At 39.9% G+C, this 13,174-nt stretch overlaps 1 protein-coding gene across 11 annotated transcripts in view; it reads right to left on the bottom strand.

Annotated features, from left to right (window-relative positions):
* The window catches only part of neo1a (neogenin 1a), a 163,516-nt gene that overhangs the window by 149,636 nt on the left and 706 nt on the right, over positions 1–13,174 (bottom strand). The window lies entirely within an intron of this gene.

The following is a 13,174-nucleotide window of genomic DNA, read 5'->3' on the forward strand; positions in this document are numbered from 1 at the left end:
GCAAGTATTTTTTTTTTCTGGTGTTGCGCCAAGAGAAGCTCCGCTTTGAAGTTCATAAGGCTAAATGGTCATGGGAAGGAGATAGAGACCTTAATTTAGAGCCAAGAGACAGGTTACTGTGGGGGCAACCAAGTATGCTTAATATAAACTGAGGGGGGTCAACAATCGGATCTGTGGTCGAGCTATGCAATTTCTTGTATCCAATAAATGTCTCCAAACATGATAACTTGAACCCCTGACCCTGCCACCACCATTGCAGTTTGGGGGGGCAAGATGTGTGTATGACATAGCACTGGCCCAGAAACACTTCCCCGCTAGGCTAGGAATGCAATGGTACTGGGCGAGAGAAAGCGTGGGACAGAAAAGGGGCAAGAAGGGTTCCACTGATTCATACATCATTAGATTAGAGCTTCATCATTAAGTCCCTTGTCAGTCTGCAACAAAAAGCACCCCATGGGCCAACAATGGCTAATAAAAGCTGCACTCTTTATAATTCCCAACCACTCCCGACATCTTCTTTGAAAGCCGATGAAAGTATTTGCTTGTCAGCTGAATTAACTGCTGTCCAGAAATTATCAGCAGTGTGAAAACCGACCAAGACTTTGCTGCTTTCACACCTACTTAAATTAGATCACGCTAAGCCTGTTTTTATTTAGTTGAGCGCTTCACTACAGTGTTACACAGCATATGGCATCAATAGAATGCAGAACATATTTCAGGAAATTCCTTGTTTTGAATAAGTCCACACGCATGTGTGCGGAGTTTGTTATTCAGCAGGTGTTCTGTCATGACATGCATATAAAATGCAGGTGCTCATTTTAGAGTACTCTGTGTAATTAATGTGCAAACATAGAAGGTAATAATTTTCACATCCCCTCAAATATTATACAAAAAGGTTCTTGCAAACAAGTGCTACAGTATATCGAATATTTTGGAATGTAGGTCATCAGCCGTACAAACCAAAATTATTCTTATAAAAACCAAGACCAGGAACACTAGAAATCCGATTCACACTCAAAATCCTCTTGACGAACACGTACCGCTGCTCTGACTGTTCAGAAACTCAAGAGCGTTGTTCAAATGTCCTGTTCTGACATTCAGAGTGCCCCCAAAAAGGGGTGCCGGAGCCCATTGTGTCAGGCATTACAGATGGAAACAGTTCAAACACAGGCTGTGATTAGTTTATAACAGAAGCTGCGTTCAGAAATAAATAGAAGGGAAACACAGCGTGCCTTTCAGAACACATACTCTCAGAGTGGTGTTACAATATCACAGTGAATTTCCAAAAGCACCCATGATGACAGCAGTGAACCTATGCTTCTAACTATGTCAAAGTTTTCTTTTTAGTTTACAATGGCTTGTGTGTCACACATTTTCTGTTCATATTACAAAAAAAAGTCCAAAAAGCGCAAAAAAAAAAAGATAGAAAAAAATCGACTGTCATTATTTTCTCCAGTTTGAATGTATCTTATACAAAAATCCATGTTTTTTGTATAGATTTAACCCCAAAAAATGGCTATTTGCAATATACTGAAAAAGGGTTCCAAAGTGTACGAATAAAATGGCAGAACTACTAAAGCAAATTTGAGTGTCATTGTGATGTTAAAAAATTTATTTCATCTTAACATCGGTATGAGCAAAAATCAAGTGTTCAAAAAGAGTATGAAAAAAGTTGACCTTCAACCCAGTTACAAGTTACTTTTGGGGTTTAGTTAGGCCTCCAGTTATGAATATGTACTTTCACTTGAATCCGACGCGACCTGTACCGAGCCAATCAAATCTTTGTTCACAGAGGTCAGTAACACAACAAATAAGCATCCACCACAATCTGATCATGATAATTATGCAAGAGATTGAGCAAATATGTATGAAAGAAGATCAATAATTGATGTCAGTGCTGAGACACTCTTCTGACTAAGTATAAAGGGGTAAATGAGACAAGTTAAACTGCTGTCATCAACGTTCATCTTCCTATGTTCTTGATGGGGCACTTCATTAAATATCCGTTGGTAGCAGGTGGCTCCATCTCACTCCATTACTGTCCCGCCATGCCAAAACCTCTGCTATTGGCCCCTCTGCCACATCCCCCCACTCCAAACACCTCCCTTGAGTCTCATATGACATCTGTGTCTCTGGGTCCTGTGATGGAATGCCGCTCGCCTGCTATTCCTCCGCAGGTGCTCCCTGCTGGCTGCCATCCATTTTGTAGCCATACTGGTGCCGTTCATGAGTGACCTGTCACAGGCTGGGAGCAAGCAGGGGCAACAAAAGCAGGCACAATCAAGCCTTGAGTGCCACTGGTACAGGAACCGGAGAGAACCTGCGCAGCTGCTTTCCATCACTGCCTATCACATAGACATCAAGCCTGTTGAAAATCCTCACATCCAGCAGTGTCGAGCTCTGCCTCCACCTGCTTATCCATTTCACCGAGCTCGTGCTACTCTTGCTCCTCCATATCAGTCACAGGAAGGTCATGTCTGCATTTAGACAGCTCAAGTGACTATTTCATCACCGGATGTGCATGCAAGTACCAAACCACTTAAACTCAAGTCTAATATGTTTCTAAAACCTGGATTTCTAATCGCCGTATAAAAACTTTTTGAAATCCACTTCAGGCAGTGAGCCCTCTGCTATACGTAGTTAAAAAAAAAAAAGCCACTATAGCACGTTTGATGAAAGATAAAATGTTATACATTCTTTGTAATAAAACAATTGCTAACAAGAAGCAGTATAAGTTTAACCTATACATAAATGCAAAGCACCCAGCAGTGACTGCAGTCACAGTTTACAGGAGCAACAAAGACGCTACGGCAGCAAGCTATACCAAAGCTCTTTGTCCAACTAGGTCGAGAACATGTCTTGATCCAGGATATAATAGACAGGGTAGACATAGTAGTTTTAATTTAATGTTAATCTTCTAAAATTTGGTGATCGACAAGAGAAAACAGCATCATTCCTCCACATGGTCAAACCAGCAGAAATAAAATGGTTACAAGTGTATCTGCTAAAGTCTGTTAAAGAACATTGATGACTGAAGCCACTTTTTGTTGTTACATATCAATATTCTGCCACAATAACACAATTGATGTTTGCGGGTTTTTCTCAGAAGTCAAGTGATATTCAAAGATTAAAATACAAACATGAATTGTAGATGTGTAATTTAATTACAAATCTTAATTCATGAATCTGCTTTTTTCATCTCTTGATTGCACTAACATGCAGTATAAATCCTTGAAACCGCCAAAGAAAGTTCCAAAAATGTGGCTTTACAAAAAGCACAAGCAAAATAACAAATCCATCAGATGCAGTTTTCATATTCTGTAACCCATATACTGTGAGGCAACCTCTATGGCCTTCAAAGCCTGATATTTTTTTTCACAAAGGAAAAGGTACTCATGGAAATTGTACTGGATATCAAATTTCAAGGGGCAATTATAATTTTCTGGCCTGTCTCAAGTTTTACTTCACATTATCATTTGAGCACAAAAGAAATGTCATCGTGTTTCACAATGCTGCTAGGGGACTCATTTGTTTAAGTGTAAAGCCGAATTAAAAGAGCGGCACCAATTTCATGACACTGGGGCAGTGTAAGAAAAAGACGTAGAGCGCTCATTTTACATATTGAGCTGGCTCTCAACCTCTGTTGTCAGGTTTAGAGGAAACCGGCTCAGTGTAGTTAGTAGAGCCCGAAAAAAAGGGGGGTTCTCCAACAAGCACAAAGAAGCCTCTATATAACGTTGCGCTGCTCAAAGAGTCATTTCGGCTCCAACTTAGTTGCAGAAACAACGGTTAATACGACTACAACAATAAGGGTCATATAAATAAAAGTACAGTAATATAAAAAGAGTTGATGTACACAGCAGCAGTTCAAAACAACTATTTGTCGAACAGCAACAATCCAAACTGTTCATGTTTATAGCTAAGGCTCAGCTGTATGGAATGCTGCTGCTCTTTGCATGCTGAATCAGTACAATGAAATGCACAGTCAGGAAAAATATTTTTTCCTTCTTGCTGATGCCTCTATATATGAAATATATAAATATTTCCTATAGCATATAAATGATAAGTGGCGCACGAGAAAAAAAAAATCCACAAACTGTGGAGACAGACCGTGGAGGATTTTTAAACAATCATGTATTTTAAATCAATCAATCAATCAAATTTTATTTGTATAGCCCTAAATCACCGTTGTGGCTTCACAGATGTAAAGAGGTCATGTGGAGACCTCTTTCGAAAAAAGAAGTCATACAGAGACAAACTAAACTTTAAACTTTCCACAGTTAATTATGTACATCAATTATGTACATCATTCTAAAGCCAGCAGGCCACGAAACAATAACAGAGAAAAAGTGAACATAACATTGGAGTATGTAAACTTATGTGTGCAAATGGAAGTTTACAACATTAAGAAATTAGCAGAAAAAAAGTCCCCATGAGAAACAGTCTTTATTCAGCATGAATGTGCTATTCAACCGATGCAGGTGGTTAATTTTCATTAAACAAAGCTAACATATATTTACAGCAAAGGCCTCTTCATGAGGTGCATTTGCAGGAATTGCGCCAGCTTTCATTTGCAATTTTAAAGCAAATCCGGTCATGTATTGGTAAAGGTTTCCACATGAAGACCTCTTGGGGCGGCATGGCTCAGTGATAGAGTGGCCGTCTCCCAGCTGAGAGGCTGTGGGTTCGATACCCCGACCATCAAGACCATGTCAAAATGTCCTTCAGCAAGACACTGAACCCCCAATTGCTCCTGATGCCACGTCATCAGTAGGTAAATGACTAGTTAGTGTAAAGCGCTTTGAGGCTTTTTCAAGGTAGAAAAGCGATATATGAGTGTAAGTCCATTTACCATCTTGTTAAATGTTGAGGATCACAAATGGCTGCTGGTTGCTTGCCTTGTACTTCCAGGCACACATTTTCGCCACTTATAATATTCTCTACAAAAATCTGCAAAATCTCTTCTCCCCAACTACAGAATGAATTTCAAAGCTGATACGCTGTACTGTACATTGGAAACTGAACGTCGTATTGCAATAAGCGTATTGTGTCACTTCGTATCGCAATAAACCAATATATCGATATCATCGCCAACAGACACCTGCTCTAAAGCTCCAAGACAGTCTTTATGCTCAAACAAAAGCAGAAAATATTGTTTTTGTGTGCCCGTGCATGTGTGTCAAAGTCAGGCCGTTTTAAGAGAACAGCTGTCCCTGCCCCAGATGTGGAACATCGGTGAGTATAAAAAGTTACAGACAGCCATCCATGTCGAACGTCGCCAAGAGCCACAGAACGGGCACAAGACGATGGCAGCCGGCTAGATGAAGCAGCGCCCACAATCGACTCTCTGTGACTGAGAGCCTCCACGCCCTTCCAGTACAAGAAGAGCTCTTTTGACTGACTGAAGCCTGAGAGGTTCTCTCTGTAACATAGCTGATACTGTACTGAATGAGTGCAAATGCAGTCTCTCTCATTATAAACACACTATACGACAGTGCTGAGCTGCCAATTGACTGAACATCTGAAGTCTGTGTTGAGCTTTTGATGGGCGGGGGAACAATTAGTTCACAAAATCACTCTAACGGTAATGCGCTTTGATTCGTGCATCGCTCTTAGCGCAAGCTAATTAACAGCTGCACTACATCACAAAACTGCACCATTGAGAAGACCTTCAGGTGAGTTCATTCGATCCTGGTCGTCCTCCAAAAAGACAGCAGAGAGTAAATTCATGTTTGAGAGCTGCAGGACGCTGGCACTCCAGCAGGCATGGCGAGATCAAATTAAGGTTATTAATCAGTTAAGATGGCATAATTTATGATCTCAGCATTTGCCAAGATGAGGACTCGCCACCTCACTATTACATTAACTATAAATTACTTTAATTGCATTTTCAGTCCCAAATGAAACGATATCCCGAAAAGGGTTGCCAAACATCTGAGACAAAACTGTGATATGCATGATATGGTTTTGAGACTGAACTTTTTGAGATTGCTCTGGGGATAGATGGATGGATGGATGACACACATTAAACTACTTATAGTATAAACAAATGCGAAAATAATTTACGTACTTATAACTTAATTCACTAAAGGTATTGAGCCCTGCAATGATTTCTGGGAAACAAAAAGGAAAGTCCCCCCCCTCAGCAAACTCAGAATAGGGACCAGGCAAGCCGGCACATAGTGAAAATCAGCAAATGAATGTCCATTGAAATGCATTGGCAGGAATCAAATGGTATTTCCTTCCTAATGAAGTTTTTCTTTATTAAGTCAAATCATCGTTTATCTGTATTTTTGTTTTTTTTAGCCAATAACCAGCAATGTCTCAAAAAGACTTATGGGTTAAGACCTACAACACACTATGTACAAAAAAAAAAACCCACACCAAAAATCTCAAGAGTCATGTAAGAATGTCATAAAATGGCTTCCTTTCCGACATGAGCCAACCAATGGACACAATCACAGTGAGGCTTCAGGACAAACGCATGACATGTGGTGTTTATCAGAGCGCCACAGAATCTGAAGTGCACTGCAAGAAATGGACAGAAGAACAAAGGCCCGATTTCAAACTTTTCTTTGCGTATGCTCTGCTTGTTCTGCTGCCACACGTCGGGCTCTTCTCTCCCAGAAGTCATTAAGTCTCACCATTACTCAATCACAGCAGAACAAGAAAGCCTGGTAAGCACAATAGCCGCGCAGGGAATACAATCAAAAATGTTTTATAATAACCACATAACCTTTGGTCAAATATCTTAACAATAAATACCTTCTGTTGCTGTTCCATTGTCATCCATGTATTATTTGGTGGTTTATTTTGACGTTGGACTTTGCGACACGCTGTTGGCCTGCAATGTGATGTTCATTTTCGATGGTAGCTCGCCAGCAGTCCCAGGAAAATAGTGGAAGCTCAACAGTGCTCTTTCACTGAAATGCTTTACAGTAGCTGCCGACCAAGAGACACCTCTCTCCTTTTCCTGTGTCCTTGTGTGAAATTCAGACAAGGGCTTGCTGTTTTTTGCGTCATTACAACATCACCTTTCTGACATATTGTTTCGATTTTAATTGACTTTCGGACGAAAACCCAAAGTGCAATTTCCGCTGAAATTTTTCGTTGGTGCATCCCTAATGTGAACTATATGCGGACTACTTCATGATTGACCTTCTTGCCCAGCTATTTGAGTTACACGTCACACCCACACCATTCAACAGACCCTCCTTCCCAACTGAGAAGGGAGAAAGACTATTTTGAAAACAGTGATTCACAGGTACATCATGAATACAATGGGACATGAGAAGACTTTACAAGGTTCTCCGCACAACAACATTAACAGCAGCTTTAAGAAACACCACGTCACATTATTACGGGGGGTCAGTACAAGAAAATCCAACTATGAACTTCTGTTTTCACTAGTGCGGGTTTCTGCAACTTGGGGTTATACAAGAGTTCCTTTAAACGGGGATGTCCAAATCTCGACCAAGTAAAATCATGGGAAATTGGGCGCAATCACGCCATTTTTAGCTGATTCAGAATAAGTGGTCAAGATCATGGATGGATGGAGCAAAATCAGGACCAAATAAGGATTTAGTATCAGCAGATCCTCAAAATAAGATGATTCTAACTCAGGTTCAAAAAATGGAATCGGGACATTTATCTAGTTAACACGCTACACAGAAAAGCGATCAATAAACAAGGAAAAAATGTATGTCACAATACTAGCATTCTAACCTTAGATACTAAACCTGCATAAAGCACCTAAAGATCAATACTGAAGCAAAATCAAAACCAAAATTTCTAAGATGAGTAAAAAGAACAGAATCATAGATTTCAGCAAATTATTATTTTTCGAATAAGAACTTTGCCGCTCCAAATATATAACATTCACACGCAACAGCTGTACAACACATACAGTCAAGAAAACAATAGTCGCAGACATGTATTCTTCCTAATCTGTGAAAGACAGTTCATATTAATAAAGTGCCCGTAAGATGCCAAGGCGCTCACAGTGGCAACATCCAGTATTTACCTGTATTTATTTTTATATTGCTCTTACATTAATCGTTTCATTTTTCAGTCATTTATTTTCTGACCTTTGTTTTAGAAGGAGACTGTGTGCATGTATGTCAAAGGAGTGTGCAAGTATTCAAAAACTCCAGACAAACAGCTGATCCACACTAATTCTGCTATGCAGAAAAATGGGAGCATGTGAAATTTTGAAAGGTCCATTATTTCCAGTGCGCAAATACTTGAAGCCTTGGTTCAAGTTGAACAACAGCATGTACAAACCCTGCAGCGCAAAGATTTTAACAAGATTAATCTACGAGCAAATGAGTCAACAGAAGTGCACTGTTGGCTCAACGAAAAGCCAATGGGCTTTTTACTGTGCCGCAATGGGAAACTGAAAGTTTCATTTGGGTAATACCATGGCCCCGTCTCACCTCCCAACAGAAGCAACAGCAGATGTGACGCCATCCATTCAAAAGATATTGATCTGTCTTCCCCTAACAATAACGCGCCATAAACTGTGGCATTTATTACAAATGATTTCAATAATTGCTGTCATTTGGACCACCCCGCAAAGCCCTCCAACCACAGACTTTGTAGCTACAATAGTGGAAATATGATCTAGTTTTCACAACGATAGCGGGGACGTCATTGCTCAACCTCTCGCATCGAAAGCACTGAGCAGCATCACACTCAGTGCACTCTCTACCATGACAAACCAAAAAATGTCCAATGAGGGGAGGGGGATTCATTAGTGGAGCATCTGAATCAAACACTTGGCAAAGTGCACAGTTATCCAAATCTCGAGACAGAGATCATTAGGACTTTATGCACACTCCAAGCCCATAAATAAATAATTACTGAACTGTATACTCAATATGGCAGACAGCAAGCACCACTGCATAATGCTTTGCTTGGACATGCCACTGCTATTTTACACAATGGATTGAAATCTGGTATAATCAGTAGCTCTCACTTATTGCAATGCAACCATATGTGTTAAATCTTGTGTCAAAACCAAGAAACAGTGTTTACTGCGAGTTGAGTCAAAATATGGCCATGCTAGCAACTATTTTCGCAGCAAGATAAATCAAAATAAATCTTGGGCTGTGTTTATCTGCAAGTCAATTCTGATTTTTCCGCTTACGTGATGTGTATCCAGTGGTGTATAGTGGAGGGTATACGACGGTATACGGCGTATACCCACTTTATTGAGCGTAAGCCTTGCGTAAACCCACTTCTAGCCTCCCCTGATGCGCACCTTTAAGTAATATCCAACTGTCTGATTTCCCTCAAGAATGGTTGGACACCATTCGAGTAAGATTGATCTTTCAGCCACATAAGCCGAGTTTTGATGCTCAGATGTGCATTTTTATATTGGCCGTATTATTACTTACAATAATAATTAATTATGGGGCGAGCTAGAGGAGTGGGACGTCAGTTCACCGTTACCATCAAGTGCCTGTTGCAGCTGACAACAGCTCGTGGTAGCTGAGGTTGTTACGGCTTTATTTTCAATAAAAGAAGCAGGCAGACTTAACCGTCGTCCGAGTCCAGCCATGTTCACGCACAGAAATATTACTAAAACTGAGAGGATCATGTAAAAGTTATGATTTCTCCAGCTGATTCAATAGTGCGCCGGTTAAAGCACACGGAAATGTATTCCATTTGACTATTAATTGCGGTCTTTTGGCATATACACACAATCATAACCTTGGTGAAGCACCGATGCTGCTCAATTTCGGGTATTTATACTTAAATGACCTCGAGCTGCATCGTGCGGAAAAGTAAAAGTTTTGAACAGATTCAACTTTACACTGGCAAGGTGTTCACTGAACGCTCACAATGTGGAAAATCTGAAACACACTTAATGCGGAACAATTATATAACTGAAAGATATGAACACGAGACAATATAAAGAGTTTACAAAAGATAATATTAACTCTGTTTTGCAATAGTTTTTACATTGTTCCCAAAGTGTTTGTGCGTCTTCTACACGGTAATATTGAAAATACCCGAATTTGACCCCGAAATGAAGGGCGTGTCTTATACACAGATGTGTCTAATATTTGAGGAATTAAGGCATTTCATTCACTAATCTCCTGTATGCATTACCTTGCTGAAAGTATTTCCACTTGGTGATGCAGATTGTTAATGGAAAGAGGGGGTCTGTGTCTCGCTGATGACTGTTGCGATCACAGTAGTGTGTATGAGAGAGACAGGGAGATGCATCATTTTTGGTTTTTGGTTTGTCGTAATCGATAATGAATGGCCAGACCTGTGAGTGCAAAACAAACTGAAGAATTCCAAGAAATGTCGAAAAAATAAACAAACCATTTTTGCCTGATGATGAATACATGTCACATCCATCCATTCTGCTTGTGTGACCAGGAATACTGTAAGTACAAACTGCTCCTAATTAAGTCACGATAATTGTATAATGATGAGTGGAAATGACAGATTTTCGCCTAGAATTGTCTTATATGTCACTGGTTCTTAAACTGTCCTTTTTTCTTAAAATAAGTTACAATTCCGATTTTTTTCAAATCAGACTCGGGCCTCTTTTGTATCTGGATATCAATAAAAACATGTATCAGATGTAACAGATTAGTCACTTGACGTCATGATTTTGTGACTGAAACCTGGTGATCTGTCGCACAATGTCCAGTTTTCTGCCACTCCTTTTAAATAAGTAACTTGATCTTCAGTTGCTAGTTTTACTATGATTCTAAATTTAAATCACAGATGAATGCCGTCACGTGTTGCGGATGCAATGTTCAATCAAAAACCCAAAGTCACATCATGTAAATTCTCAAAACCAAAGTATGCTTTAAGTGTATAATGGATGTTAGCAAAGCTACCCTTACTGCAATGTCTTTTTCTCACTACTCCAACGCAGTCTAGCCTGCAACGTTCATCATTCTCTTTTTATGTTTAAATTCTTTCCATATTTGATTTTATTGTGATATGTTTTAATTATACTAAATTATTTTATTTGGGTGTATTGAGTGTATTGGGACAATGTCCAATGGTAATTTTGCACTTTAAATAAATGGTATTGATAACATTCAGAAGGCCAAGCCATTCCAATAAAATATATACAGAAAAGAAAAAGAAAAAGTATTTTGCCAATATGCATGCAAATTTTCGCAAAGAAAATTCCGCATCTGTGAGAGCAGTAATATCCAGCTTTGTGCCAAGACTTAAGCATACATTATATACCACCTTCGTAGAGTTATGACAACTAAAGCTGTAAGAAAGACAAGAGAACTACTCTTTCCACAAAACATGCCTGAACACAAAAATCATTCAAATGTATTGTCATAGAACATGTAACTTTATAAACCTGAGACCAACAAATCAGTGGACCACAAGTACAAGAAAAACAACTCAGGCAATACAATTCCAGCATTTTTGGCACCTTTCACACTTTTAAAATATATTTAGTTGATGTATTTAATATGTAAAAACTAATTGGTTTTCAAGTAGCTTACAGTTGTGGAACTTTGGAACACAACTGGTTCCATAATGCCGTTTGTGACTTGAAAAACTCCTAAACTGATGTATGTTCCCATTGAAATGAATACAAATACAATTGATCCATTCAAAGCCAAAAACTAAGTGATATTTTTTTGAGAACCTTAGCTTACATGCTAACAACAATGTTAACAAACACAATAAACATGAATGTGTGATTATTTCATTTCCTTTACAGTCTACGCAACAATGCACAAAAATCTCTAAAACATCCTAAAGCATTTTCATTCGAAAAATATCAAACCCAAAAAGAAAACCGGGAAGGAAACTTTAGAAAGGCTGGAGGAGACCATCCGTGTGCCAATCAAAACAGCAGTTGTTTGAGAAGTCTGCGGGCCATGTCACATCTAAGGTGGTCTATGTTAATAAAAGCTTGTGTGTAGTGCTGTGTTGAAGCAGAGAGGGTGGCCAAATGTTTACACATTTCAGCAAGTTATTTGCATTGTCCGCCGGGAGACGATCAGCACACAAGTCAGTCCCAGCAGGATTACAAAGATAAGATAGGGCCTAAGTGGATTTTACACTGCCAGCAGCAACTTGTTTACAAAAGCCAAACTTTTTGTGGAATGTTACAACTTGCTTGGAGCTGTAAAGAAGGACTTGGAAGAACATTTCAGCCACATTTCAACAGATTAGGCAGGGCGCGAATTAAAAATGAGGCAATCTGTTGAATCTGTACCTCACCCATGGGGACAAACTTGACTATACATCTCTGCCAACTTTCAGATAACTTCTGAGGGTTATGTTAAGGAACTTTAAGTAAACATGTTGTGAATGAACTGATATTTTGAAGGGTTGTGGGGGGGTGGCATCATTAGTAATTTGAGACTCCGAGGTTGCGTGTGGGTACCAGTCCAATTGTCTGGAATCAATCAAACCTCCCAAAGGAACTCACTGGTTCCCCTAATCTCCTGGTTTTATTACTTTCCAGACAGTCAGCCTGTTTCACCCTACCCCCATCTCCCTCTTTTGTATGGGTCTCCTGCTAAACCAAGGAGGGGCTTTTTTTTTCCTCCACGCAGCCTCTCTCTCTCTTTCTCTCTTTCTCTCTTTCCACTACTGCAGAGCTCCTCGTGGAGGAAGGGTCTTTCATCAGGCTTCATGCGCAAGCAGAGACCCGTCAATCTCAGCCTTTTCTTAATAGGAAGCAAAACCGAGCCTTGCCCAAAACATGAACAGACCTTTCTCACACGCAGCCTTGGCCAAACTCTATAGTATTTTCCAAACACATTCTTGAATGGTCGCTACGAAGCAGTCGTGAGGTGAGGTGTGTGATGAGCTCCAAATAGACATTTTCTAACATTAAGCTGGAAATGGCAACAGATTGCCGACAGTGGGCTCGAGCTCAGGCTGCAATCAATAGCTCTCTGATGTCTAACAATGAACAGGGGGGGTGGGCAGTGACATTTCCCACAACAGAACACCACCAGTTGGACTGATGGCGAAAGGCTAATGAATTGCGAATGTGTTTATCCATCAGCTAAACGTGTATTGACACCCAGGTAATGAGATGTCTGCTGGACTGATGGTGCCGCTTCTCTTTCTAGATAGTGGCTATTTGCATACAGGCAAACACGTTCATGAGCACAAAACACGTGTTTGGTTGGGATTCCACATGCAAAACATCAATTCAATT

The sequence above is a fragment of the Hippichthys cyanospilos genome, chromosome 4, assembly GCF_059441005.1.
Source record: "Hippichthys cyanospilos isolate Australia breed blue-spotted pipefish chromosome 4, RoL_Hcya_1.0, whole genome shotgun sequence".
Taxonomy (NCBI): Eukaryota; Metazoa; Chordata; class Actinopteri; order Syngnathiformes; family Syngnathidae; genus Hippichthys; species Hippichthys cyanospilos.